General features: G+C 47.5%; 1 pseudogene; it reads right to left on the minus strand.

Annotated features, from left to right (window-relative positions):
- Positions 1–15028, minus strand: part of LOC120052679 — an 81385-nt pseudogene extending 66357 nt beyond the window's left edge.
- Positions 15029–24728: the final 9700 nt, after the last annotated feature.

Raw genomic sequence — 24728 nt, forward strand, 5'->3', positions numbered from 1 at the left:
GGGAGAGGGAGAGAGAGAGACTACCACCACGGGGGAGTGGAAAGAGGGAAGGAGGGAGAGAGAGAGGAGACTAACACCAACGGGGGAGTGGAAGAGGGAAGGAGGGGGAGGAGAGAGGACTACCATCAAGGGGAGTGGAAGGGGAAGGAGGGGAGAGAGAGAGAGACTACCATCAGGGGGAGTGGAAGAGGGAAGGAGGGGGAGAGAGAGAGAGACTACCACACGGGGAAGTGGAAGAGGGAAGGAGGGGGAGAGAGAGGAGACTACCATCACGGGGGAGGTGGAAGAGGGAAGGAGGGGGAGAGAGAGAGAGAGACTACCATCACGGGGGAGTGGAAGAGGAAGGAGGGGGAGAGAGAGAGAGATACCATCACGGGGGAGTGGAAGAGGCAAGGAGGGGGAGAGAGAGAGAGAGACTACCACCACGGGAAGTGGAAGAGGGAAGGAGGGGGAGAGAGAGAGAGACTACCATCACGGGGGAGTGGAAGAGGGAAGGAGGGGGAGAGAGAGAGAGACTACCATCACGGGGGAGTGGAAGAGGCAAGGAGGGGGAGAGAGAGAGAGACTACCACCACGGGGAAGTGGAAGAGGGAAGGAGGGGGAGAGAGAGAGAGAAAGAGGGCAAGAGAAATAAGAATCGTTACAAAAGAGTGAATGAGAGAGAGATAAAAAGGGATAGAGCAGAAATGAATAATGATCACAGTCATCCAGACCTGCCAGAGCTTCAAGCAACAGACCTCTACTCCCCTGGTACCACTCCATCTCTCTGTCCTCCATCATCCCTTCCTCCCCCTCATTGTTCTCACTCCCGTTCCCTGTGGGTGTGTGTGTGGAGCTGTATGTACAGTGGGGGAGGCAGGACACACTGCATCATTGAGTGAAAGCTGGAGGAGAAGCAGGTGAGGAGAAGGAGGAGGAGGGGCTGGTGTTCCCTCATCTGATTCTCCTCTTCATTCTCCTCCTCTACAAGCCAACATCATAACCTCTGTATACCTCCACCGACACAGACCCCATCCCTCCTTCCTTCCCTCCTTCACTGGATACCATCCACACACCACCAGCTCCAGCCTGTTCTGTTATTCACTCCCTCTCCTCCATCTCTCTTTCTCTCCCTCGTTCCACACATCCCTCCCTCCCCTCTCTGTTCTTCAAACGGACTGCCTCCCAAACAGAGATCTCTCTGGGAAGACATCCATTTTTCATAAACACATTTTCAACAGTTAAGACAGTTAAGGAGAAAGGGAAGTAGCCCTGAACGCTTAACAGCCTGAGATGAGTGGTGTGTGCGTGTGTGTGTGTGCTTAATGTTATATTTCTAGCATCTACTAAAGTCTAAACTACCCTCTCTCCCTCATTCTAGTAAATACAACTCCCCTCCAGTCTTTTCCTGTCACTCCCCCTTCCTCACTCCTCTTGTGGTGGCAGTGCTAGTTGACAGGAAGTCAGTCCATCACTGAGCAGATGGGACAGAAATGATATGCAGGCCATCTGAGTGGCCCTAAACTAGTGTCATGCTGCCATATGCAGATCCAGCCTTCATCTATTCACTGACGTGTCGCCACACATGCTCACACTGAGGCAGAGAGGAGAGAAGGGAGTGTCCTGGTTGCAAACCCAGCCCTGGCCATTATGGACGTATCTGGATAGTCTGAACATGCTTCCTTTCCCCTTTCTCCTGTCCTCCCCTTCTTCTGTATTTATCTAATCACAAAGGATAGGTGAAAGCAAAATGGTGGAAGCTTTCACCAGTCCAGTTCTTTCAGATCAGTCAGACATTAAAAGAAAGGGGGTGAGGAGATGAAGCCAGTCCCCTACTGGTACTGTTAGGACATACAGTAAGAACAACATGCTAGTCCTCTGCCCTCTAACGGTGGATAAAAGACTGCAGGCCAAGCTGTGGCTCCAAGCTCTGCTCCTACGCTACAGAGAGACGGAGAGCGAGGAAGTCTAAGCGAGAGAGAGAGAGAGAGAGAGAGAGAGAGAGAGAGAGAGAGAGAGAGAGAGAGAGAGAGAGAGAGAGAGAGAGAGAGAGAGAGAGAGAGAAAGAGAGAGTTTTTATGTTTCCGCCTTATTCTAAAATGTATTAAATAAATAAAAAATCCTCATCAATCTACACATATATCCCATAATGACAAAGCGAAAACAGGTTTTAAGAATTGTATTACCAGAAATACCTTATTTATATAAGTATTCAGACCGTTTGCTATGAGACTCAAAATTGAGCTCAGGTGCATCCTGTTTCCATTGATCATCCTTGAGATGTTTCTACAACTTGATTGGAGTCCATCTGTGGTAAATTCAAATGATTGGACATGATTTGGAAAGGCACACACCTGTCTATATAAGGCCACACAGTTGGAAGTGCATGTCAGAGCAAAAACCAAGCCATGAGGTCAAAGGAGTTGTCGGTAGAGCTCCGAGACAGGTTGAAAATAGTGGTGCAGCAACGCTCCCCATCCAACCTGACAGAGCTTGAGAGGATCTGCATAGAAGAATGGGAGGAACTCCACAAATACAGGTGTGCCAAGCTTGTAGCATCATACCCAATAATACTTGAGGCTGTAATCACTGCCAAAGGTGTTTAAACAAAGTACTGAGTAAAGGGTCTGAATACTTATGTTAATGTGATATTTCAGTTTTTTTTTTAATATAAATTTGTAAAAATGTCTAAAAAACTGTTTTTGCTCTGTCATTAATTGGATAGTGTAGATGTGTAGATTGATGAGGGGGATTTTTTTAAATTCCATTTTATAATAAGGCTGTAACATAACAAAATGTGGAAAAAGTCAAGGGGTCTGAATACCTTCCAAATGCACTGTATGTGTGTGTGGTGTATGTGGGTGTGATTGAGTGTATGTCCGTGTGGGCAAACATGTGTGTGTGATTAATGCGTAGCTCATCTCTCCATTGTTGCGCCATTACCAGTCCTTCTCTCCCAGACTGCCTCCACGCATGACCGCCCAAGCTGACCCTAACTGAGAGAGGTACACACAGACACATACACGGGCGCATACGCACGCATAATCACACATACACGCAAGCACGTATGCACGCACGTATACACACGCACATAAACATGCACACACAAAGCTCCACACAGCCCCAGGTTAAGTTCTCTCTGTCCCAGCACCGTATCCTTCCACCTCTAATCCCATCAAAGAAACAGAACAATATAGTTGTTGACCTGCTGCTTTTATCCAAGGGGACTTAACACAAACGTTCAGGGAAAGTGACCATGCGAGAATTGAACCCACAACCTTGATCTTGCCAGCTACAGTCCAACCGACTGTGCCCTTCAAGCCCCAAATCTCATGTTCCCTCCCTGGCCCTATCCAAAGCCCCAAATCTCCTGTTCCCTCCCTGGCCCTATCCAAAGCCCCAAATCTCATGTTCCCTCCCTGGCCCTATCCAAAGCCCCAAATCTCCTGTTCCCTCCCTGGCCCTATCCAAAGCCCCAAATCTCCTGTTCCCTCCCTGGCCCTATCCAAAGCCCCAAATCTCCTGTTCCCTCCCTGGCCCTATCCAAAGCCCCAAATCTCCTGTTCCCTCCCTGACCCTATCCAAAGCCCCAAATCTCCTGTTCCCTCCCTGGCCCTATCCAAAGCCCCAAATCTCCTGTTCCCTCCCTGGCCCTATCCAAAGCCCCAAATCTCCTGTTCCCTCCCTGGCCCTATCCAAAGCCCCAAATCTCATGTTCCCTCCCTGGCCCTATCCAAAGCCCCAACCTCCCTCTCTCCTCCACAGCCCCAGACACAGCCCTGACAGCTAGCGACACGCTGTTGTTCACCTCCTCCCCTTCCCTCCTTCCTCCGTCTCTCCTCCACAGCCCCGAACACACCCCCAGACACAACCCTACCAGCTAGCGACAAGCTGCTGTTCATCTCCCTCCCTCCCTCCCTCCCTCCCTCCCTCCCTCCCTCCCTCCCTCCCTCCCTGTATTAGAACAACATCAGCACTTAATTAAACAGTCCATTTCACACCTGGTGTGCATAGCAGCGCCGAGCCAACCCTTCCTCCATATGCCATACCATCCCCCAGCCACACACACAAACCCTGCCTCACACACCAGCCGTCACACACACACACACACACACACACACACACACACACACACACACACACACAACCGCACGCACGCACGCACGCACGCACACACACACACACACACACACACACACACACACACACACACACACACACACACACACACACACACACACACACACACACACACACACACACACACACACACACACACACACACACACACACACACACAACCTCGGCCACAGACCGGCAACACAGTTCAAAGCACCTAATCTGCATCGGGGAGTGTGTGTTTCAAGGGTGTATGTGTGTGTGCACTCTTAGAAATAAGGTGCTATCTAGAACCTAAAAGGGTTAGTCGGCTGTCCCCATAGGAGAACCCTTTGAAGAACCCTTTTTGGTTCCAGGTAAAACCCTCTTGGGTTCCAGGTAGATGGTTCTATGGTTCTACATGCAAACCAAAAAGGGTTCTACCTGGAACCAAAAAGGGTTCTCCTATGGGGACAGCCGAAGAACCATTTTGGAATCTTTTTTTCTAAGAGTGTGGTGTGTGTTATTTTCCCAGAGAGGGGGAGTAAGACAGAGAGAGCGAGAGCGAGAGAGAGGGGGGGGACAGAAAAATAGAGAGCGAGCAGTAGGATGGTTTCTGGAGGAGAATGTCTGAACTGGGTAAACTGTGTATGAGCTATTGTTAGTATGTTTACCTAGAAGAAGAGACATAGATATATGGAGGAATAAAATACTGTGTATATATATATGTATATATAGAGATAGAGAGAGAAAGAGAGAGAGAGAGTTCTACCTCTGACGTCCGCACGCGCACACACACAGATAGCGTGGATAGATAGCGTGTGTGTGCGCTCCAGATGGAGGGGTCAGAGACACACTGCCCTGCTGTCCCAGCATGCTCTGGGCTCCCAGAAACAAGGGTAGCCCCCGGCCAAACACACGCACACACATGGTAACACATTCAATCTCACACTTCAATCTCTCTGTATCCCTCTACCCACTCCTTCCATCACTCCATAAACCCTCTCTCTTCTTTACCTTTTTCTTCCTCCCTCTATCCTCCTCCCATCCCTCCCTCCTCCCATCCCTCTATCCTCATCCCATCCCTCTATCCTCCTCCCATCCCTCTATCCTCCTCCCATCCCTCTATCCTCCTCCCCATCCCTCTATCCTCCTCCCCATCCCTCTATCCTCCTCCCATCCCTCTATCCTCCTCCCATCCCTCCCTCCCTCCCTCCCCATCCCTCCCTCCCTCTATCCTCCTCCCATCCCTCCCTCTATCCTCCTCCCATCCCTCCCTCTATCCTCCTCCCATCCCTCTATCCTCCTCCCATCCCTCTATCCTCCTCCCATCCCTCTATCCTCATCCCATCCCTCTATCCTCCTCCCATCCCTCTATCCTCCTCCCATCCCTCTATCCTCCTCCCATCCCTCTATCCTCCTCCCATCCCTATATCCTCCTCCCATCCCTCTATCCTCCTCCCATCCCTCTATCCTCATCCCATCCCTCTATCCTCCTCCCCATCCCTCTATCCTCCTCCCATCCCTCTATCCTCCTCCCATCCCTCTATCCTCCTCCCATCCCTCCCTCCCTCCCTCCCTCTATCCTCCTCCCATCCCATCCCTCCCTCCTCCCATCCCTCCCTCCCTCCCTCCCCATCCCTCCCTCCCTCTATCCTCCTCCCATCCCTCCCTCTATCCTCCTCCCATCCCTCTATCCTCCTCCCATCCCTCTATCCTCCTCCCATCCCTCTATCCTCCTCCCATCCCTCTATCCTCATCCCATCCCTCTATCCTCCTCCCATCCCTCTATCCTCCTCCCCATCCCTCTATCCTCCTCCCATCCCTCCCTCCTCCCATCCCTCTATCCTCATCCCATCCCTCTATCCTCCTCCCATCCCTCCCTCTATCCTCCTCCCATCCCTCTATCCTCCTCCCATCCCTCTATCCTCCTCCCATCCCTCTATCCTCCTCCCATCCCTCCCTCCCCATCCCTCCCTCTATTCTCCTCCCATCCCATCCCTCCCTCCTCCCATCCGTCCCTCCCTCCCCATCCCTCCCTCCCTCTATCCTCCTCCCATCCCTCCCTCTATCCTCCTCCCATCCCTCCCTCCCCATCCCTCCCTCTATCCTCCTCCCATCCCTCCCTCCTCCCATCCCTCCCTCCCCATCCCTCCCTCTATTCTCCTCCCATCCCATCCCTCCCTCCTCCCATCCGTCCCTCCCTCCCCATCCCTCCCTCCCTCTATCCTCCTCCCATCCCTCCCTCTATCCTCCTCCCATCCCTCCCTCCCCATCCCTCCCTCTATCCTCCTCCCATCCCTCCCTCCTCCCATCCCTCCCTCCCCATCCCTCCCTCCCTCTATCCTCCTCCCATCCCTCCCTCCCCATCCCTCCCTCTATCCTCCTCCCATCCCTCCCTCCTCCCATCCCTCCCTCCCCATCCCTCCCTCCCTCTATCCTCCTCCCATCCCTCCCTCCCCATCCCTCCCTCTATCCTCCTCCCATCCCTCCCTCCTCCCATCCCTCCCTCCTCCCATCCCTCCCTCCCCATCCCTCCCTCTATTCTCCTCCCATCCCTCCCTCCCCATCCCTCCCTCCCTCTATCCTCCTCCCATCCCTCCCTCCCCATCCCTCCCTCTATCCTCCTCCCATCCCTCCCTCCTCCCATCCCTCCCTCCCCATCCCTCCCTCCCTCTATCCTCCTCCCATCCCTCCCTCCCTATCCCTCCCTCTATCCTCCTTCCATCCCTCCCTCCCCATCCCTCCCTCTATCCTCCTCCCATCCCCCCCTCCTCCCATCCCTCCCTCCCCATCTCTTTTCCTCAGGTGGTCTAGCTAGGTACTGTAGGTAGGTATTGTAATGCTACAGTGAGTTCAGCGCAAGTTAAGTCTAGATCTGCCTAATTAATCAGATACTAGCATGCCTGCCTCTCTGACACGAGGTGTGTGTCCTTTACTCTGCTGCAATACTCATTATCCATCACCTCCCCTCTTCAGCATGAGACTCAGTACACAGAGCTACTCATCAGATGGGAGAGTGTGTGTGTGTGTGTGTCTGTCTGTATGACCGTGTGTGTGTGTGTGTGTGTGTGTGTGTGTGTATGTATGTGTGTTACTGTGTATGTGTGTGTGTATACAGATGAAAACACAGAGGACGTGACAGGGTTTTAATATGATACTAGCACAACAAAACAAACAACATCCTTTAGGCTTAGGAGACTGACTCATGCTCCATATACACAACAGTAACAACGGACAGAGGGCCAGAGGACACACATAAACACACTGTGCAGTAGGACACAGGAACACACTGTGCAGTAGGAGACACAGGAACACACTGTGCAGTAGGAGACACAGGAACACACTGTGCAGTAGGAGACACAGGAACACACTGTGCAGTAGGACACACACACTGCTAGGAGGCTACAATATGACAGGAAAGCACCATGGAGGTTTTATGTGTGAGTGAGTGAGTGTGTGTGTGTGTGTGTGTGTGTGTGTGTGTGTGTGTGTGTGTGTGTGTGTGTGTGTGTGTGTGTGTGTGTGTGTGTGTGTGTGTGTGTGTGTGTGTGTGTGTGTGTGTGTGTGTGTTTGTGTGTATGAGGGCTTGTCTATAAATATCTTTGGAGACAGCAAAGTGGCTGGAGATCCAAAAGGAGACCCACGCACCAGCCCGGCCACCCCAGCGACGGCACTCCTAACGTGGGCAGGATCGGCCCCAGGATTGGCCTGTTCCTCTGGAGCTGTGGAGCATGACTCACACACACTGTGTCTCTACCTACGCCAGGCAGACTGCACACAGACAGGCCCAAAATAACAGAGGGACTTTTCTGCTCTGTTTTAAAACATGCCTAGGTTTAATCATAGTCTCCGTGTGTGTGTTTCTGTACCTCCCTCAGACTATCTGATGACTGTCCCAGCTAGGTTGAAATAGCAACAGACGCACAACACACGCACATGCACATACACACACCTGGTTGATAGAGAGACAGGGACAGAGATGAAACAGTGAGGCAAACAGTATGTGTGCAAGAAAGGGAGAGAGAGAGGTGAGAAAATAGATTATGTGCAAGTGGCAGTGAGGGAGAGATGTAGTGATAGATGAGGGAGTGTGTGAGAGGGAGAGAAAATATAGAGAGATACAAATGGAGTGAAAGGGAGAGACGGAGTGGGGAAGAGAGAAGGGGAAGGTGAGAAACAATGGAGGAAGAGAATGAGATTGAGAGGGTGAGTGTGTGAGAGAGAGGGAGAGATTGGGGTTGTGAGCTCTGTCTCTGTTTCTTTCTCAGAGTAATAAATCAGTGGTGTTTGGCCCCCGGTGTGATCTGCAGGGGAGCCAGGCAGCCAGGGAGAGCCAGGGAGGAGGGGACCTCGCTCAAACACACAGCCTGATTAAGAGAGCCTGACCCGGGGTGGATGGTTGGGGCTGCTGGGGCTCACTGGAGCTGGGGCAGACATCCAGATACACACACATAAACAGACACACACACACCCAAACAGGACCCCTGCCAGCCCTACTCAGAGGACTCTCAGCAGTCTGGCTCCGTTCCCCTGGAGGGGCCCAGCAGCGTATGTGTGTGTGTCTTAGGGGGCCAGTGAAGTTCAGCTCCTGTGTATGTGGGCCAGCCAGAGTCTCTGTCCTGGGGAAGGTTACACCTCATAGACACACACACCATGGTTGACCAGAGCCACTTTTTCACACACCATCTACCAGAAAGGCCTCAATGAGCTGCTGCCCAAAGCCAGCCAGCCAAACAGCCCCCGAGAGAAAAGCGTGTGTGTGAGTGTGTGTGTGTGTGTTTACACGGGAGAATAGCAGCCTTGTCCATCTGTGACCTAAGTCTGACCCTGTCCAGACAACAACCAACAACTGAACAAACAACATCCAACTGTCTGTAGCACACAGCAATATCTAATATCCAAACCAGAAACAAATATCAACAAGTCACAATCAAACCATGAGCTGTATGTCTGACTGATAGGAACCTGTAGGAGGTCGAAAGGGTAGTGAGAAAAAGACAAGTATTCTATTGATTCAGTGTTTATTGAGAAATGACTGTAAGAAACATCCTATGTTCTACTGTGTAGTGAGTCTGAGAGGAGAGTGGGTCAGTGTGTTACAGCTGCATCATATGATCCCTCCACGACCAATTCTAAAAGCAGTCCTTGTCAACTGCTCACCACACCACACAATGACTACTTCACAGTCAGGTTAGACCAGTGGGATAGCAGGGCCCAATAAACTGAACAACATAGTGGTGTGTGTGTGTGTGTGTGTGTGTGTGTGTGTGTGTGTGTGTGTGTGTGTGTGTGTGTGTGTGTGTGTGTGTGTGTGTGTGTGTGTGTGTGTGTGTGTGTGTGTGTGTGTGTGTGTGTGTGTGTGGAGAGGAGGTGACACAAACATGCAATGTCATTCACATATACACAAACACACAAATAAATGGACACACACACACACACACACACTCACACAGAGAGCTGGAGCTTAAATGGGTCAGCTAGAACGGCTGTTCTGTGTCCTGCTCTCTTAGGGGAGGCTGCATAATTCAATCTAGTGTGAATATCACTCCACTGCTATTAGCAGCTAAACACGACACACACGGACGGCCCCAGCAGAGGAACCTCTGAGACATCGGAGGGTTCTGAGGGGTTAGGCTACAGGGGTCAGGGGTTAGAGGTTAGGGTCCAGGAGGACAGACGGTTTTTGAATGAGCTTAGCGCCTCAGGGAGGAAGGAAGGAGTGAGAGGAGGGTAAGAAGAGGGGACGGTTAGTTCATAGGGGTAAGAGGGATTTCTGACAACAGCTGGTTGTACAATGGCTTTAAATGACCCAACGTTTCTACACCTTGTATAGGCTTGATAACAATACACCTGGCATTAAGAAACTCCTTAATCATAACTCTGTCTGTCCACATGTGTGTTGTCCTTACCTCGAGGATCCTCGGCCTGTTTAGCCAGTTTACGGAGGGCGGCGGCGAATCCGGAGTGTGCGGACTGGGCCGCCGGGCTCCCATTGGCTACGATAGATCCGTTAAGGGGCGATGGGGTGAGGGGGCTGACCGTCGCCGTGGTGCGAGTTGCCGTGGATATCATTCCTAAGGAAGGTGACTTTGGCTCATGGCTCATGCCTGGAGAGAGGAGAGAGAGGGAGAGAGAGGGTTGTACGTCATTTATAAAGCAATTACAAAGAGGCTGTAGATGATGGGTCAGACTAACTCATGCTGTGATTGGTCAACTTATCAGTTGAGGGTTCAGACAGCTGACACTATGGTACCCCTCCCCCCCAGTGACACTGAGCCCTGTGGACTGGAAAGTCTCTCTCACACACTGGGGGCTATCTGTCTGTCTCACACCAGACCTTACACACACACACACACACACACACACACACACACACACACACACACACACACACACACACACACACACACACACACACACACACACACACACACACACACACACACACACATATAAACACAGACACACATATAAACACAGACACACATATAAACACAGACACACACGGTGGTGAGTGAGAGCTGAGAGTCAGCCAGAGCCCAGTGCTGTCTGTGTGTCTGTATGTCTGTGTGTCTGTGTGTCTAGCTGGGGGGGGGGGGGGGGGGGGGGGCTTTGGGCTTAGGCTAGGGAGCTGGGGTTAAAGGTTATAGGTTACAGGGTGTGTAACCCCTACCTCACGGGTCCGGTCTGTCTGCCTCAGCCCACACAGCAGCTCTACTTAACATGCTCCAACTGAGACAGGGCCAATAGAAACGTTTCAAACACACACCATGAGAGAACAGTCTGATAGAGGTAACACACACCATGAGAGAACAGTCTGATAGAGGTAACACACACCATGACAGAACAGTCTGATAGAGGTAACACACACCATGACATAACAGTCTGATAGAGGTAACACACACCATGAGAGAACAGTCTGATAGAGGTATCACACACCATGAGAGAACAGTCTGATATAGGTAACACACACCATGAGAGAACAGTCTGATAGAGGTAACACACACCATGAGAGAACAGTCTGATAGAGGTAACACACACCATGAGAGAACAGTCTGATAGAGGTAACACACACCATGAGAGAACAGTCTGATAGAGGTAACACACACCATGAGAGAACAGTCTGATAGAGGTAACACACACCATGAGAGAACAGTCTGATAGAGGTAACACACACCATGAGAGAACAGTCTGATAGAGGTAACACACACCATGAGATAACAGTCTGATAGAGGTAACACACACCATGAGAGAACAGTCTGATAGAGGTAACACACACCATGACAGAACAGTCTGATAGAGGTATCACACACCATGAGAGAACAGTCTGATAGAGGTATCACACACCATGAGAGAACAGTCTGATAGAGGTAACACACACCATGAGAGAACAGTCTGATAGAGGTAACACACACCATGAGAGAACAGTCTGATAGAGGTAACACACACCATGACAGAACAGTCTGATAGAGGTAACACACACCATGAGAGAACAGTCTGATAGAGGTAACACACACCATGAGAGAACAGTCTGATAGAGGTAACACACACCATGAGAGAACAGTCTGATAGAGGTAACACACACCATGAGAGAACAGTCTGATAGAGGTAACACACACCATGAGAGAACAGTCTGATAGAGGTAACACACACCATGAGATAACAGTCTGATAGAGGTAACACACACCATGAGAGAACAGTCTGATAGAGGTAACACACACCATGAGAGAACAGTCTGATAGAGGTAACACACACCATGAGAGAACGGTCTGATAGAGGTATCACACACCATGAGAGAACAGTCTGATAGAGGTAACACACACCATGAGAGAACAGTCTGATAGAGGTAACACACACCATGAGAGAACAGTCTGATATAGGTAACACACACCATGAGAGAACAGTCTGATAGAGGTAACACACACCATGAGAGAACAGTCTGATAGAGGTAACACACACCATGAGAGAACGGTCTGATAGAGGTAACACACACCATGAGAGAACAGTCTGATAGAGGTAACACACACCATGAGAGAACAGTCTGATAGAGGTAACACACACCATGAGAGAACAGTCTGATAGAGGTAACACACACCATGAGAGAACAGTCTGATAGAGGTAACACACACCATGAGAGAACAGTCTGATAGAGGTAACACACACCATGAGAGAACAGTCTGATAGAGGTAACACACACCATGAGAGAACAGTCTGATAGAGGTAACACACACCATGACAGAACAGTCTGATAGAGGTAACACACACCATGAGAGAACAGTCTGATAGAGGTAACACACACCATGAGAGAACAGTCTGATAGAGGTAACACACACCATGAGAGAACAGTCTGATAGAGGTAACACACACCATGAGAGAACAGTCTGATAGAGGTAACACACACCATGAGAGAACAGTCTGATAGAGGTAACACACACCATGAGAGAACAGTCTGATAGAGGTAACACACACCATGAGAGAACAGTCTGATAGAGGTAACACACACCATGAGAGAACAGTCTGATAGAGGTAACACACACCATGAGAGAACAGTCTGATAGAGGTAACACACACCATGAGAGAACAGTCTGATAGAGGTAACACACACCATGAGAGAACAGTCTGATAGAGGTAACACACACCATGAGAGAACAGTCTGATAGAGGTAACACACACCATGAGAGAACAGTCTGATAGAGGTAACACACGTGCCAGATCCCCTTAAGCATCCCCATGTTAACGTCATGATGGTCATTGTGGTGATTGCTACATTGATGAACACCAGCTACAAGCTATTTCCACTTCAATCCACTATTATCATCAAGTCTGATTCACACACACACTCACTCATACGGACCCATCTACAGTAGTGGGAGTGTGTGTGCTCGCGTGCGTTTGTGCGTCTGTGTGTGTGTGGGAGTGTGTGTGTTGTTGAATCACAGATAAATATCATAAAGCCTTATATAGTCCTACATCCAGTGTACAGTCTGAAAAGCATGTGATCTACTCTGAGTTTACATTGCCACATTGCCTTCATATTGTTTATAGTGATAAAGCACCATCAGTAAACTGGATAGTTGACGCACTATGTACAGTACACAGCTACTCCTATTGCCATTACACATCATGTTAATATGGTGTCCATGTGATACCCACTCACCCCTCTCTCTTTCCATAACTCTCCCTCCCTCTCTCCCTCCCTCCCTCCCTCCCTGTTTCTCTCTCTCTCTCTCAGTGAAGGGGTGAAAGGGGACACTGTGATGACAGCTCCTGGGCCGGTGGAATCCCTGAATGCCAGAGAGCGGCATGCCGTCGCCCTGAACACACACACACACACAAGCATGCACACATCTTACATGAGCAAACACATGGAATAAACACACACATACTTTACACAAACAAACACACATCACAACTCAAATGTCCCATTAACTACAAGTCCCCAGAGTCAGAGGTCATGGTAGGGTCACAGTAAAGAGCAGCCTGTAGGGATGCAGTGAGATTACACACACACATGCACACACTACAACATTACTACCACACACCATATCTGATTACACACACATACACATTACACACACTCAGTCTTATCAATATCACAGATCCACACTCAAATGTAGCTAAAACACACACCATACCTACCCTCACACAACCACACACACACACACAACCGCACGCACGCACGCACGCACGCACGCACGCACGCACGCACGCACGCACGCACGCACGCACGCACGCACGCACACACACACACACACACACACACACACACACACACACACACACACTCACAGTAGCATACAGTGTCAATAGCACTAATAGATGTGTAGAGTTATATATAGGTCCACCCCAGAGCCTGGACAGGTCTATTAAAAAACCCATGTCTCCCTGAGAGAGGTCAGGGGTCAGTGTGTGTGTGTGTGTGTGTGTGTGTGTGTGTGTGTGTGTGTGTGTGTGTGTGTGTGTGTGTGTGTGTGTGTGCCTGGCTGTCGTTGTTTAAGTGTGCGAGGGAGTGTGTGTGTGTCAGTGGGAGAGCGCTGGAGTGGAACAGAAGATGGCAGGGGAGTAGTGAACTGGTGGGTCACAGGGACACAGAGTGTAACGGGAGAGAAAATGAGTGGCAACACCTCTGGGTCCGCCCTGCTCATAACCTCCCCCTGCACTCCCTGTGAACCCCCAGCAACACAATTCATAATGAAATTAACAATGAGCTCCCTTTCCACACACACACTCACACACAGCAACAGCCAGGCGCACACCAACAAGCACACACACTCACATCGACAGCCAGGCACAGCGACCGCTCAGTTCACTGCTGTGACCTCGTCACGACTGCAAAGCCCTGCTCCACCCACCTCTTCTCACAAACACACACACACCTTCACACACACGGATACACACACACAGCCTCAGGGCTTTAAAGAAAGAGAGAGCATTCCTGGTAAAGCAGGAACTTTTCACAGGAGCTAATAAGATGGTAATCGACCGCTAGAGAAACACCATACATATTCAAGAAACACAGCCATGCTGATAGCACACACACACCCCTCCTTCACACACACCCCTCCAACACACACACACACACACACACACACACACACACACACACACACACACACACACACACACACACACACACACACACACACACACACACACAGGGCTAGCAGCGGTTCTCGACCCCCCTCAGAGTAGCAGAGCGAAAGCGGCGGCGGGTGTTGAGGCTCCTTACTGCACAAAGGACTGGAGCTCCCTGGTTCTCCCATCGCTGCATCTTCAGCCAAACCCAGCACACAGACAGAGACACAGTCAAGACACACACCATCTTCTCTTCCTCCTCTCCGTCGCTTCTCTCTCTCTCCTTTTCTTTCTGTCTCTCGCGCACGCTCACTCGGTCGCTCACAAAGACCGTTCAGAGCTTATCTTACGAAGCAGCACACCACACAACTCTGCCTATCTCCTCTCTCTCTCTCTCTCGCTCTACCCTCCTCTTTCTCTCGCTGAGTGAAAACAGAAATTCTTAGCCTAGCAGCTGCTGCGATGTCACATGACCTTCCCCCTCCTCCTCTCCCTCCCTTCTCCCCCCTCCTCCTCTTCCCCTCTCAACCTATAATTCCTGAGCCATTGGGAGATAACAGAGGCATGGATGCCCTGCCAAGGGGAGCGAGGGAGGGGGAGGGGAGGAGCGAGGGAGGGAGGAGGAGTAGGGGAGAGGAGGGGAGGGGTGACTGTGTGTGTCAGCTGCCTCTTCTTCTACACACAGCCCCGGTCGTCACATCTGACCCCCCTGTCGGGGAGAGAGGGAGGAGGGGTGGTTAAATATGTGAGGTGCTGACACCCTCCCCTCCTCCTCCTCTTCCTGGCTGTTAGAAAAAGAAGAGAGAAAGATAGAGAGAGAAAGAGAGACAGAGGGAGACAAAGAGAGACAGAGGGGGAGAAAGTGAGTGCAAGAGAGAGAATGTGAGTGCGAGAGAGAGAGAGAGTGCGAGAGAGAGAAAGTGAGTGTGAGAGAGAGAGAGAGAGAGAGAGAGACAGAGAGAGAGAGAAACAGAGAGACAGAGAGACAGAGAGAGAGAGAGAGAGAGAGAGAGATAAAGAGAGAGAGAGAGAGAGAGAGAGAATGCCATAGGCTAAGGTGGAAGCTTGTTCTGGCCTGTGTTACTGAAACATTGCCCCCACATCTAAACTGCTAACACACACACACACACACACACACACCACACACACACACACACACACACACACACCACACACACACTAAGCAAACACAGCCAGGCTCATGTTCAGATCCAAAAGCTTGGCTTCCAGTGGGAGAGAAAACAGCTTTGATCTGCCCTCTTTATCACCAACCGAGAGCAGACACACACTACAGTTACCTCACACAGAGCCAGTTGAGGGGTTTATACCACACACACACACACACACATGTATGCACACAATACTGCTATTTTGCAATATTACTAAGAGTAAATAACAGCAGACAAGGGGAACTATAGACCTGTATCTATTTTGAGTGTGCTGTCTGAAGTGCTGAAATATACAAGCAAGAAGAATATTTTAGATGAACTACAGTCTGGTTTTAGAAAGTCCCAATCCACTGACACGCCTATTGTTTCTAACTGACTTTTAACAGCAGGGCCATTGACTGGGTTACATCCTATTTAAACAGGTAGAGACCAAATGGTGGATGTTTATGGAAAACATTCTGGTGTGAAGGGGATTAACTGTGGGGTCCCACAGGGGAGCATCATCGGCCCTCTTCTCTTCCTGCTGTACATTGATGATGTGAAATCATCCTGCTCTCGTAATTAGTTGTTGTATGTGCATGATTCTGCTCTGCTGGTGTCCCATAAGAACAAAGCCTCAGTAGAAGAGATCCTTAGTGTAGAGTTATCCAATAGCACTAAATGGCTTTCAGATAACCAACTTTCTCTGCATCTTGGAAAAACAGAAACCATCTTATTTGGTTCCAGAGTAAAGCGTGCAAGGACCCGTTGGTTTTAGTGTCAAAGTGGGCAACTCAGTGGTTACACCAAAAACTTCAGTCCGCGACCTTGAGTGTGGATTGGATAGGTACCTGACTGGTCAGACTATGGCCCTAAAGGTTTACACAAAGATAAACCGAAATATTACATTCCTAACTCGCACCTCAAAATATCTGATAGTGACACCAGACAGACAGACAGACAGACAGACAGACAGACAGACAGACAGACAGACAGACAGACAGACAGACAGACAGACAGACAGACAGACAGACAGACAGACAGACAGACAGACAGATAGATAGATAGATAGATAGATAGATAGATAGATAGATAGATAGATAGATAGATAGATAGATAGAGCCGGTATATAACAAGGTGTTCTTACCAGAGAGACTCTTAAATTTAAAACTCATCAGAGTCTCTGGCTCTAATGTTGTATTGGTAGACATCTCTTACTTTATTTTTTACTATTTTCTACATTGTAGAATAATAGTGAAAACGTGAAAACTATGAAATAACACAGGAAATTTGTTAAACACTTTTTTGGTTCGTACATGATTCCATATGTGTTATTTCATAGTGTTGATGTCTTTCACTATTATTCTACAAGGTAGAAAATAGTACAAATAAAGAAAAACCCTTGAATGAGTAGGTGTGTCCTTATATTAGATGTCCACCAATACAACGCCAGAGACTCTGATATTGCCAGTTTTAAATTTAAGAGTCTCTCTGGTAAGAACATCTTGTTATATACCGGCTCTATCTATCTATCTATCTGTCTATCTGTCTATCTGTCTATCTGTCTATCTGTCTGTCTGTCTGTCTGTCTGTCTGTCTGTCTGTCTGTCTCTCTCTCTCTCTCTCTCTCTCTCTCTCTCTCTCTCTGTCTGTCTGTCTGTCTGTCTGTCTGTCTGTCTGTCTGTCTGTCTGTCTGTCTGTCTGTCTGTCTGTCTGTCTATCTATCTATCTATCTATCTATCTATCTATCTATCTATCTATCTATCTATCTATCTATCTATCATAACAACCCAAAAGACTGAGTGTAATTGTGGTTAGACTGGGCTGGACAGATAAGGGTTAAAGCTGTGGTTTCCCTCTCTCTCTCCATCCCTCCCTCCCTCCTCTGGCTGTCATTGCTGGGGTGTGAGTGAGTCGATTCTTTAGTCATTTCCTCCTTCGGTCGCTCGCTACCTTTCTCCGAATGAGAAGGGAGGGGAGAGAGAGAGAGAGAAAAAGAGAGGCAGAGAGAACAAGAGAGAGAAAGATAGAACTAGAAAGACAAAGAGAAAGAGAGAGAGGGAGAGAGACAGACAGAAAGAGAGCGAGATAAGTCATGAGAAAAGCAACATGGTGGCCAGTATTGTGCAAAGGGCCACTAAAACTCACGATCTGTCTCTTCTGAGAAAACACAGAGCACCCTCCCCCTTCTCTCTCTAGCCTCACCCATAACCTCTAAATGATTTTAGAGAAGTGACAAGCGCTTGTGCCTGTTCTGTGGTTTTTCACTAGAAGCTATGTGTGAACAACCACACTCCCCAACCACACACTGTGTTCTGTGATGATGAGAGAACAGCACTAATGTAGCCCTGTGTCTCTGTGTTATCGCTCTCTGGTGGCAGGTGGCAGTATTACACCATTCTACAGGCCATCAGCATAGATGTAGTAAAGGGGTCAATGGAAGGCAGACCGTTCGGTGCACATTCAACAAATCTGATCTAACAAAGTGGATATTCGTCAAATCCGCCATGATTGATGTATTGTAACAGACCCACAATGTGTTGACAAAGTCTGATTTGGATATACTTGGCTGTTTCGCTGCATAACATTTCAGGTTTAGAAGAAGTGACTGCTAAATGCTAACTCCTGTTCGTATAAACTGGTAGCATAGAGAAATCAGTGGTAGTAGTGAAAATCATTTTTTAACTAATGCAGTTGATTGGTGATGATGACATGAACATGTATTGAAGGTGACATCAATACAAGCATTATACTCCGATTTTTACCACAACATTGTGTGAAATATACATATAAACAACAGCCTGAATGTAGGATCATTTTTCTGGGGGGCAATAAGGAGATTCAGGACTTTCCCCTAAGACTTTCCATGGCAATTCCATTGTTTTGGTAGAATTCGATTGACCTCTTTACGGCATCTATCCCTGCCTGCTTGAAGTAGACTTTTCCCCTAACCACAGATCTAGGATCATATTACCCAACTGTAATTGGTACCTTAATATCACAGCCACTGGTCTGATGTGGTTTGGCTGGTCTAAATATAAGATGACATCCATTGTCAGGATGTGGAAGACTTTGAAGTCTGATTCCATGAAACCGTGTGGTCTCAGCCTTACGTAGAGGAGGATGAAGAAACAACCTTACCATGTATCAGTGACCACAGAGGAAACGTCTAGCTACCCCATGTAGCTAACTGACGCTAAAGTAGTGAGAGAGTGTCTGACACGCAGTGAGACCGTAGTGGATGAAGAGAGGAGGTTTCTGGAGAGGTGGTAAAGCCTGAACAGGTTGGGTGGAAAATCAATGCAGTCGTGTTGGTGTGAGGACTGTGAAGGTAGTAGATTGTGTCCGTGTGTGTGTGTGTGTGTGTGTGTGTGTGTGTGTGTGTGTGTGTGTGTGTGTGTGTGTGTGTGTGTGTGTGTGTGTGTGTGTGTGTGTGTGTGCGTGACAGATAGATAGCCCCCAGTTTGTGAGGGAGTGGATCAATGGATGTCAGTGTTCCTGTGCCTGAAATGGAGAGAGTGTGGTACAGAGAGGAAAGAGGAAGAATCAGGGGGGATTTGGTGAGGGTCATTTTCCCATCAGCCTTCAGCACAGCACCCTGCTGAGAGAGGCACAGCAGTAGGGCCACACACACACACACACACACACACACACACACACACACACACACACACACACACACACACACACACACACACACACACACACACACACACACACACACACACACACACACACACACACACACACACACACTATGAAACAGGATTAACCCAGACAATCCTTATGAAGCGGATTACAGGACACAACACAGCTGTCATAATGATAAGATAACCAGGAGACCAGGAGACACACAACCAACCACCCCTATACTACACATTCTAAATGTACCTGTCTGAACAGTTCAATGCCAACTGTAGAAACTAAGGCCTACTGCTGAGTTCGGTGAAATACTCAAGACAATGTAGACCTACTCTTCACTGACACAAGTTGTCTAGATCATCCACAGTAAACAGTATCGGTCATAAGGACACATCATGAGTCATGAGGACAGTGTTTTCCATGATAGTGAGTCCTACTTCTCTTTAAACACCAGACATATGTCATCACCACACGCCAGACATTGCAACAGGTCTAGTGGTTCTCAGAAGGCTGGGAGAGCATGTTCTTCCTGGCTGTTATACTGTCTTTGGCCAGCAGATGGAGGTGCATCATAGAGACATGCAGAGGGAGTCCTCAGCTCTACAGCAGCAGTTCTATAGTGAGCAGTGTGCTCCACATACAGTAGTACCCTGAAGACCAGAGGCAGACCACTGGGTTATGGCCTGACGTCAGCTTGACAGAACAGAAGTTTGACATGGAGAGAACACATATGGAACCAGTTAGGAGGAAGACCAATTCAATACATCATTATTGAATCATCATTGGGCTATTTGTTAGTGGTGTCAATACTATAGAAATATAATTAATAGAACGGGCTTGGAACCTCTAACCCTGGAATTTTAGTGGTAAACTCATATGCTGCCTGGTATTGTGAGGCAAAAATGTCCATGGTAATGTAGAATGTTCATTCAAATTATGTTAAGTAATGTGACTCATGCAATGGGATGTATTTTTTGTAATGTCAGTTGAGAAGATACAACAAATCACAGCCCAGATTGATGGGTACACTTCCTGGTTTTACTTCCTGCTTTGCTCCTATGGGGCTCACTCACAATGGCCACCCATTATGCTATCACTAACTTGAATGGGGACGCCTGTTCTATTAATTATATTTCTATGGTCAAAACACTTGTCAATAATATGACACTGGGTCAGCAGTTCAGTATGGGTTAAATCTCTCTGTTCTCAGTAATGTTACTCCAGTTCCACAGTAAAAGGGATTGAAGGGCTCAGTTAAACGTCACCCAGGGCACTTAATAACCCTTTCTAGGCTTCCCTGCCCTGGGGAAAAACAGAACAAAGCTTTCAGAAGGAAATCCAACAAGTACCACACACATACAATGGCTAACTGACATTCTCTTTTTTTTCTTTGTACCTTTATTTAACTAGGCAAGTCAGTTAAGAACACATTCTTATTTACAATGACGGCCTAGGAACAGTGGGTTGACTGTCTTGTTCAGGGGCAGAACGACAGATGTGAACCTTGTCAGGTCGGGGATTTGATCTATCAACCTTTCAGTTACTAGTCCAACGCTCTAACCACTAGGCTACCTGCCGACAATACAACAGTAAACAGACTGTTGTATAGTCCTGCTGTGAGAAAAGCCAATCACTAACAAACAATTGCACAGACACACCGAAAAATCAACAACACACACACCCTGTTCTGTGCTCTTGCTGCATGGAATGCAGATTACACACACACACGCGCACGCACACACACACACACACACACACACACACACACACACACACACACACACACACACACACACACACACACACACACACACACACACACACACACACACACACACACACACACACACACACACAGAGTAAATCCTCTTGGCTCCTGTGTGCCCTGGCCAGTGCAGAGATAACAGTCAGGCAGCTCTAGAGGGCCGTTCATCTTTAACCAGGAAGGGATTTAACTATCAGCTAGTTAAAACAACCAATGGAGATACTTTCTGACAGACAGACAGACAAGCAGCCGTCTGTCTGTCTGTCTATCAGATCCAGCTGCTAGGCTCAGCCCAACCCAGCCCTTCTCACTGGAGGTAAAGCACACATCTAGGATCAGATTAGCCTAACATTAACCCAAATCAGTCCAGTATAGTCCTGGCTAATCTAGCCTAGCCTCCATGAGTATAAAATCTCTCCTCTCTTTCCCAAACCAATATCCGATTATTAGTTTAGTACATTAGCACAGAGTACTACTGGTGAAACAGACTAGCATTAAGAGCTAGATGCTAGCAGCTACTGTAGTTCAGTTAAGCCCACTAACAAGGGCCTCTCATCAGCCATGATCCCTGCTGCTATGGCCTCTTTGAACAAGGATCCTGGTCCTCTACAAAGACCCAGAGCTCCAGGCAGAGGAATGGCAGCTGGAGGAATTAGCCCCAGGACAGGGCACCTTACTGGGGTTAAAGAGAACACTAACACCCCTGGGAAACTCCCGGGTTGAACCTGTATGACTGAAATAGACACACAAATGTAAACATGTTTAAAACCCCACACATGAACACAAACACACACACACTAGAGGTCGACCGATTAATCGGCATGGCCGAGTTTTCATAACAATTTAAGTTTTCATAACAATCGGTAATCGTCATTTTTGGATGCCAATTATGGCCGATTACATTACATTCCACGAGGAAACTGATTTGCAGGCTGACCACCTGTTACGCGAGTCCAGCAAGGAGCCAAAGTAAGTTGCTAGCTAGCATTAAACTTATCTTATAAAAAACAATCAATCTAAACATAATCACTAGTTAACTACACATGGTTGATGATATTACCAGGTTAACTATCTTGTCCTGCGTTGCATATAATCAATGCGGTGCCTGTTAATTTATCATCGAATCACAGCCTACTTTAACTTCGCCAAACGGGGGATGATTTAACAAAAGCGCATTCGCGAAAAAAGCACAATCGTTGCACGAATGTACCTAACCATAAACATCAATGCCTTTCTTAAAATCAATACACAGAAGTATATTTCTTTAGTTAAAAGAAATTCATGTTAGCAGGCAATATTAAACTAGGGAAATTGTGTCACTTCTCTTGCGTTCATTGCACGCAGAGTCAAGGTATATGCAACAGTTTGGGCCGCCTGGATCTTTGCGAACTAATTTGCCAGAATTTTACATAACTATGACATAACATTGAAAGTTGTGCAATGTAACAGCAATATTTAGACTTAGGGTTGCCACCCGTTCGATAAAATACGGAACGGTTCCGTATTTCACTGAAAGAATAAACATTTTAATTTTGAAATGATAGTTTCCGGATTTGACCATATTAATGACCATGTTTATTATATTATAATTAAGTCTATGATTTGATATTTGATAGAGCAGTCTGAATTAGTGGTGGTAGGCTGTAGGCAGGCTCGTAAGCATTCATTCAAACTTTACTGCGTTTGCCAGCAGCTCTTAGCAATGCTTGCTTCACAGCGATGTTAATGACTTCAAGCCTATCAACTCCTGAGATTACACTGGCAATACTAAAGTGCCTATTAGAACATCCAATAGTCAAAGGTATATGAAAAACAAATGGTATAGAGAGAAATAGTCAACGCGTTTTACATGGCACATATTGCACTTTTACTTTCTTCTCCAACACCGTGTTTTTGCATTATTTAAACCAAATTGAGCATGTTTCATTATTTATTTGAGACTAAATAGATTTTATTTATGTATTATATTAAGTTAAAATAAAAATTTTCACTCAGTATTGTTGTAATTGTCATTAAAAATCGTCTGATTAATCGGTATCGGCTTTTTTTGGTCCTACTGTCACGCAGAGACCGTAGAGATCCTTTTTATGTCTCTATTTTGGTTGGTCAGGGCGTGAGTTTGGGTGGGCATTCTATGTCTGGTGTTCTATGTTGTCTATTTCTTTGTGTTTGGCCGTGTGTGGTTCTCAATCAGAGGCAGCTGTCTATCGTTGTCTCTGATTGAGAACCATATTTAGGTAGCCTGTTTTCCCACTTTGAGTTGTGGGTGATTATTTTCTGTTTAGTGTTTTTCGTCACCTTACAGAACTGTTCGTTTGTCGTGTTGTTGTTTTGTTAGAGTGTTCATATTTATTAAAATAACGTATTATGTATACTTACCACGCTGCACCGTGGTCCTCTTCTCCTTCTCCCGACGACGTTCGTTACACCTACAATAATCGGTATCGGCATGGAAAATCATAATCGGTCGACCTCTAACACACACACACACTTTCAGATACACCAGGATAAACATGCTCTGGTAGTCCCAGGTCAGTTTGACTTCTGAGATGAGATCTAGCCCCAGGTGTGTGTGTGTGTGTGTGTGTGTGTGTGTGTGTGTGTGTGTGTGTGTGTGTGTGTGTGTGTGTGTGTGTGTGTGTGTGCTCACACTCTCTCTATTACACTGCCACATCCACATCATCAAGAATATGAGATGCCATCTATAAGGCTGCTGAGCTAGACTATTAGAGAAAGAGAGAGAGACCCAACCAAATCATGAGAAAACAAAAATATCATTACAGAATTAACAAAAACATCTAGAATGCTATTTGGCCCTAAAAAGAGATTACAGTGGCAGAATACCTGACCACTGTGACTGACCCAAAATGAAGGAAAGCTTTGACTATGTGCAGACTCAGTGAGCATAGCCTTGCTATTGAGAAAGACCGCCGTAGGCAGACCTGGCTCTCAACAAAAAATAGGCTATGTGCACACTGCCCACAAAATGAGGTGGAAACTGAGCTGCACTTCCTAACCTCCTGCCAAATGTATGACCATATTAGAAACACATATTTCCCTCAGATTACACAGATCCACAAAGACTTCTAAAACAAATCCAATTTTGATAAACTCCTATATCTTTTGGCTCTAATACCACAGTGTGCCATCAAAACAGCACTACTTGTAACTTGTTGTCACAAGAAAAGGTCAACCAGTGAAGAACAAACACCATTATAAATACAAACCATATTTATGCTTATTTATTTTCCCTTGTGTACTTTAACCATTTGCACATCGTTGCAACACTGTATATGGACATAATACAACATTTGAAATGTCTTTATTCTTTTGGAACTTTTGTGAGTTTAATGTTTACTGTTCATTTTATATAGTTTATTTCACTGTTGTTTATTATCTATTTCACTTGCTTTGGCAATGTAAACATATGTTTGCCATGCCAATAAAGCCCCTTAAATTGAAACTGAATTGAGAGAGAGAGAAAGAAAGAGAGAGGGTACAGTAGTTAGACAGCAGAG

Source organism: Salvelinus namaycush, chromosome 1 (genome assembly GCF_016432855.1).
Source record: "Salvelinus namaycush isolate Seneca chromosome 1, SaNama_1.0, whole genome shotgun sequence".
Lineage (NCBI taxonomy): Eukaryota > Metazoa > Chordata > Actinopteri > Salmoniformes > Salmonidae > Salvelinus > Salvelinus namaycush.